Source organism: Otolemur garnettii, unplaced genomic scaffold (assembly GCF_000181295.1).
Source record: "Otolemur garnettii isolate 467f Iridium unplaced genomic scaffold, OtoGar3 scaffold00266, whole genome shotgun sequence".
Lineage (NCBI taxonomy): Eukaryota > Metazoa > Chordata > Mammalia > Primates > Galagidae > Otolemur > Otolemur garnettii.
The window spans coordinates 732,702-739,624 of record NW_003852661.1 but is presented as its reverse complement, the minus strand read 5'-3'; the positions used below and the strand labels follow the sequence as shown (position 1 = coordinate 739,624).

At 37.2% G+C, this 6,923-nt stretch overlaps 1 pseudogene; it reads left to right on the top strand.

Annotated features, from left to right (window-relative positions):
• The first annotated feature begins 5,532 nt into the window (after window positions 1–5,532).
• Window positions 5,533–6,560, top strand: LOC100949750 (annotated as a pseudogene).
• The last annotated feature ends 363 nt before the right edge of the window (window positions 6,561–6,923 follow it).

The following is a 6,923-nucleotide window of genomic DNA, read 5'->3' as shown; positions in this document are numbered from 1 at the left end:
AAAGAAAAGAAAAGAAAAATAAATAAAGAGAAAGAAAGAAATCAAACTTGCTAAAAAATAAATAAAAAACAAAAACAAAAAAAATTAAAACTATGTCACATCTGATCAAATAGGACATTCAAGTCAAATCTATAAAGAACATGGGTCTTTGGACCAAACTTCAAATGAAATCTATAAGGAATACTGTTTAGTGTCTTTGGACCAAATTCAAGATGGAGGTTGAGAACAAAAACATGCCTCTGTAGAACTATGACAATGCCTTAAATCTATCTGAAGTGGTGGCAAAACTTATGTTGCAAACCAATCCATTGTTTTAATAGCCTGGGCTAAGGGAAGATCACCAAGCCATTAGGTGGAAGAAACAGAGCTTAAACAGTATTCATTCAGACTTACCATCTTTCAAAGAAGTAGGCTATTGGTGAAGCAGGGTAGAAGAGAGGCAGTGAGTGGCAATCAGCTCTGCCATGTAGACAAGCCATTGAGGTGCACAGTATCAAGGCCACCTGGTGCAGAGATGAAAGTGTGAAATTCCATAACCAGGAGAGTCAATAATTAAAGTCACTTACTGCTCCAACTTATCCCATAACCTTTTCCTTATATTGTTCTTCCATAAATGCTAGACACAGAAAAAGTGGCCCCTATTTGAAGATCAGGAACGTCTGAGAAAAAATACACAAAACAGTGCATATATAGTACAAGAAAAGTAAGCAAATAAATCTAAATAAGCAAAAGTTAAATATACAAGTAAAGAGAAAAAATTGAAAAATAACTTCTCTATGATGTAAATAAAATATTGCCTGTCTGAAACAAGAGATTTCAAATGCAAGATCATAAGACAACCAAAGTACATTGAGTATGAGATGCTGTGGATACAAGTAAGAAACTGAAGAGAGGAATGAAGAATTACCAAGATAAAATTACTCTGAAAACCTCAAAAAGGAAAATACACATGTTTAGGTCCAGCACATGGTGAACAGCATTGAAAATATAATGTAATAAAATTTAAAATTCCAGAGTTAAATAGAAATAAAGAGAAAAGAATAAATGCAGACTATGTATAAAAACCAGGAAGTGCCCAGGGGGTGTCTCTAAGGATAAGAATGGAACAAATGGAACAACAAAAAAATTTATACATGAAATACAACTAGAAATCAATAGCAAATAATAACAGGAAAATTTGGAGATCCATGAAAATAGACAACTCACTCTTGCACAATAATTAGGTCAAAGAGGAAATCAAAAGGGAAATTACAAAACATCTCAAGATAAACAAAAATGAAAACATAATATACTCAAATTTATGGGTTGCAGTAATTGTAGTACTGAGAAGGAAGTTTATAGTGACAAATGCCTAACTTAATAAAGAAAGACCTCCAACAAATAACCTAACATCATATCTCAAGGAAGTAGAGAGGAAAAAAAACAAAACAAAAAAACACCTAAACCCAAAGCTAGCAGAAGGTAGGAAATAATAAAGGTTAAAGCAGAAAAAAATGAGAGTAGAAAAAGAATAGTAAAAAAATTGACAAAACTGAGTGACTTTTTTTGAAAAGATGAAAAAAATTGTCAAACCTTTAGCTAGACTAAGAGAAAAGAGGGAAGATTAAATAAATACAACCAGAAATGGAAGAGAAGACATTATAATTGATGCCACAGAAATAAAAAAGATGAGAAGGGACTATCGTAAACAATTATATATACCAACAAATCAGACAATGCAGAAGAAATGGATAAATTTATAGAAACATACAATCTACCAAGACGGAATCAAAAAGAAATATGAAACTTGAACAGGTGAATAACAAATAAGGAGATAGAATCAGTATTCAAAAACCTCACATTAAAAAGAGCACAACCAAATGGCTTCACGAGTGAATTCTAACCAAACACTTAAAGAAGAATTAATATCAGTTCCTTAAACTCTACCAAAAATTAAGGGAGGGAACACTTCCAAAGTCTTTTTATGGGGCCAGCATCATCCTGATACCAAGGCCAGACATAGGCTAATGCCCCTGATGAACTTGGATACAAATGCTTCAACATAATACTAGCAAACTGAATTCAACACCGCATGAGAGGATTATAAATCATTACCAAGTTGTATTAATCCCTAGGGTGCAAGAATGGTTCAATATACATGAATAAATCAATGTGATACACCACATTAACAGAGTAAAAGATAAAAAATTACAGAATTATCTGAATAGATATAAAAAAAACAATTTGCCAAAATTCAACACTCTTTCATGATATAAATTGTCAACAAGTTACAGATGGAAAGAAATTACCTCAACATAACAAAGTCCATAAATTAAAAGCCCACAATTAACATGTATGCTCAATGATGAAAAACTAAAAGCTTTTCTCCAAGATCTAGAACAAGGCAAGGATGCTCACTCTCACCACTTAATTCAACATACTACTGGAAGTCCTAGCTAGAGCAAGTAGTCAAGAAAAAAAATGGGAGGGGGCCCATCCAAATAAGAAGAAAAGAAGTAAAATTATCTGTTTGCAGATGACATAATTTTATATGTAGAAAACCCTGGAGATTACACATACATATACAGACAAATAAAAAAAAAAACTGTTGCAACTAATAAATGAACTCAGCAAAGTTGTAGGAAACCAAATGAGCATACAAAAATAAGTTCCAAGGAGACCAAGATGTCAAACCAGAAGCATCCTACATAAGCCAGTCTCATGGAAAGGATCAGAAGTAGCAAGTGAATATTTACCTTTGTACTGACAGTCTAAGAGAGAGCATTCAGAATCAACAGGCAAGCAACAGGAGGCCCCCAGAATGGAGAAAGAAGGTAACCAATAAAATAGAATTGGAGACATATGGGGAAGGAACCCAAACATGGGAAAGTGACAGAGAACTCCAGGGCTCCACTTGTCGCTGTGAACGTTGTAATTGAAGCTATGGGAGGGGCCTCCAGCACAGCAGGCCCCTGGACTGACATAGGGAGCTGACTGCAGAATGTGCAGTGGGGCACTGCTCTAGAGCAGTGTGATTTTTAACCACTGTGCTGTAGTTCACTGGTGTGCCATGAAAGGATCTTAGGTATGCCATGAAAATATTAAAAGATTATTAATCAAATTATTTTCAAAACAAGTTCAAAGCACAGTAAATATATTCTTTTTTGCTCTTTTTTTTAATCAACATAATTTAAGGGTGCACTGGAAGTTTATAGATTGAACTGTGCCATGAGATTAAAAAATGTAAATAAAACAGTGCACTAGAGAGAAGGCACAGAGAGAGCTCACTGGCTTATGAACTCTAGGTGTTGTGGCTGGCACTATTTTGAGATCCCAGCCCTAAAGTATTGTGGTAACTCCGGGGTCAGATCCATTGCTGCTGCCTCCTTATCATCCCTGCTTGGCTGGAGAAAGAACAAAAAGGCTGAATGTTCTCACGTCCCCCACACAGATGCCATGCACCCCCACTTCAGGTCTTCAAGCACTGCTACCCACTGGTGCCAGTGGGCCTGGGCAAGGCAGCTCTTAGGCACCAGTGACCAACAAATGTGGCCACCACTGGACTTGAGCAGGGCAGTTACTCAGACCATCCGTTAACGTCTTCAGCTATTTTGTTTCTTAACATTTCATAATACTTTTGTAGAAGTCCTTCACTACTTTGTTAGGTATATTCCTAGGTATTTCATTTTCTTTGAAGCTATTGTGAAGGGAATTATGTCCTTGATTTGCTTCTTAACTTGGCTGTTACTGTCCTATACAAAGGACTTCAAAGGACTTGTGGACATTGATTTTTTTGTTTGTTTTTTTGCCTGGGCTGGATTTGAACCCACCACCTCTGGCATATGGGACTGGTGTCCTCCTCCTTTGAGCCACAGGCGCCACCCAGTGGACATTGATTTTATTTATTTATTTATTTTTTATTTATTTTTTATTAAATCATAGCTGTGTACATTAATATTGTCATGGGGTACAGTGTGCTGTTCTCGCTAGGCAGAAAAATTGAACTAATTTTTCACTGCTATGGACATTGGTTTTAAACCCCAAGATGTTGCTGTATTTCTTGATCTCTTCCAGGAGTCTTCTGGTTGACTCTCTGGGGTTTTCTAAGTATAAGATAATATCATCAGCAAAGAGGGAGAGTTTGACCTCCTATGCCCCCATTTGGATGCCCTTTGAATCATTCTCTTGCCTGATTGCATTGGCTAGAACTTCTAGTGCTGTGTTGAATAGTAGTGGCAATAGAAGACATTCTTGTCTGGTTCCAGTTCTAAGTGGAAAAGCTTTCAGTTTTACTCCATTCAGTAAGGTGTCAGCTGTAGCTTTGTCATAGATGGCTTTACTCATTTTAAAAAATGTTCCACCTATACCTATATTTTTAAGCGTACCTGTTAGAAAAGGATGCTGAATTTTATCAAATGCTTTTTCTACATCTATTGAAAGGATCATATGGTTTGTTTTACATTTGAATTACATTTATGGATTTGTGTGTGTTAAAAAGATTTGCATTCCTGGGATGAAGCCTACTTGATGATGATGTACAATTATTTAATATGTAGCTGTAATCTATTGGCTAAGATTTTACTGAGTACTTTTTCAGCAATATTCATTAGTAAAATTGGTTAATAGTTCTCCTTCTTAGTTGGGTTCTTTCCTGGTTCTGGTATCAGGGTGATGTTTGCTTCATAGAATGTGTTGGGGAAGGTTCTAGTGAAAATTGCAACAACAAAAATGAACAACGGGGCATAATTAGACTGAAAAGCTTCTGCACAGGTAAAGACACAACAATTAAAGCAAATAGACAACCTTCAGAATGGGAAAAGATAATTGCATGTTACAAATCTGACAAAGGATTGATAACTAGAATCTATAGAGAACTCAAATTAATCAACAAAAAAAGAGCAAACAATCCCATCTATCACTGGACAAGAGACATGAGCAGAACCTTTCCTAAGGAAGACAAACAAATGGCTAACAAACATGAAAAAATGTCATCATCCCTAATCATCAGAGAAATACAAATCAAAACCACCCTGCGATATCACCTAACTCCAGAGAAAATAGCCCACATCACAAAGTCCCAGAGTTGCAGATGCTGGCACGGATTTGGAAAGAGAGGAACACTTTTACACTGTTGGTGGAACTGCAAACTAATACAGCCTCTATGTAAAGAAGTACAGAGAATCCTCAAAGAATTCAAATTAGACCTCCCATTTGATCCTGCAATCCCATACTAGGCATCTACCCAGGAGAAGAAAAATCATTTTATCATAAAGACTTTGGCACTAGACTGTTTATTGTAGCTTAATTTACAACTGCCAGGATGTGGAACCAACCTAAATGCCGGGGAATATATTAACAAGCTGTGGTATATGTATACCATGGAATACTATTCAGTCAAAAAAGGTGGTGACTTTACATCTTTTGTATTAACCTGGTTGGAGTTGAAACACATTCTTCATAGTAAAGTATCACAAGAATGGAAAAACAGACAGCTCACATCGCCTGCGCTCGACTTTCACAGCCGCTAGTGAAGCCCTCTCCCTCCTGTCCATAATGGCAACTCTTAAGGAAAAACTCATTGCACCAGTTGCAGAAGAAGAAGCAGCGGCCACAAACAATAAGATCACGATAGTGGGCGTTGGACAAGTTGGTATGGCGTGTGCTATCAGCATTCTGGGAAAGTCTCTGGCTGATGAACTTGCTCTTGTGGATGTTCTGGAAGATAAGCTTAAAGGAGAAATGATGGATCTGCAGCATGGGAGCTTATTTCTTCAGACACCTAAAATTGTGGAAGATAAAGATTACTCTGTGACTGCCAATTCTAAGATTGTGGTGGTAACTGCAGGTGTCCGTCAGCAAGAGTGGGAGAGTCATCTCAATCTGGTACAGAGAAATGTTAATGTTTTCAAGTTCATTATTCCTCAGATTGTCAAGTACAGTCCTGATTGCATCATAATTGTGGTTTCCAATCCAGTGGACATTCTTACATATCTTACCTGGAAACTAAGTGGATTACCCAAACACCGTGTGATTGGAAGTGGGTGCAACCTGGATTCTGCTAGATTTTGCTATCTTATGGCTGAAAAGCTTGGCATTCATCCCAGCAGCTGCCATGGATGGATTTTGGGAGAACATGGCGACTCAAGTGTGGCTGTGTGGAGTGGAGTAAATGTGGCAGGTGTTTCTCTCTAGGAATTGAATCCAGAAATGGGAACAGACAATGATAGTGAAAATTGGAAAGAAGTGCATTAGATGGTGGTTGAGAGTGCTTATGAAGTCATCAAGCTAAAAGGATATACTAATTGGGTAATTGGATTAAGTGTAGCTGATCTTATTGAATCCATGCTGAAAAATCTATCCAGGATTCACCCAGTATCAACAATGGTGAAGGGGATGTACGGTATTGAGAATGAAGTCTTCCTGAGCCTGCCATGTATCCTCAACACTTGGGGATTAACTAGTGTCATCAACCAGAAACTAAAGGATGAAGAGGTTGCTCAGCTCAAGAAAAGTGCAGATACCCTGTGGGACATCCAAAAGGACCTGAAAGACCTGTGACTACTGAACTCTAGGCTGTAGGAATTCAAAAATTACAATCTGATTAGCCCCGAGCCTTTAGCTTTCAGCCAGGTACATGGATCATAGTTTGCTTTTATCTTCCTTAATATGTGAATTTGGGCTCATAGAATCAAAGCTCAGGCTTAATTTAATGCTTACAAAATGAGCCCTTGAACAAATAAAATTAACTATCTTAGTGTTAAAAAAAAAAAGAATGGAAAAACAAATATCCAATATACTCAATACTAATGTGAAGTCAGCAGATCATCTAATACACACCACTCACAAAAGAGAAAAATTCAATTCAAGTTGGAAGGGGGGAAACAAGATGGGGAGAGGGGAGAAGCGGAGGAGATTGGTGTGCCCCCACCTAATGGACACAATGT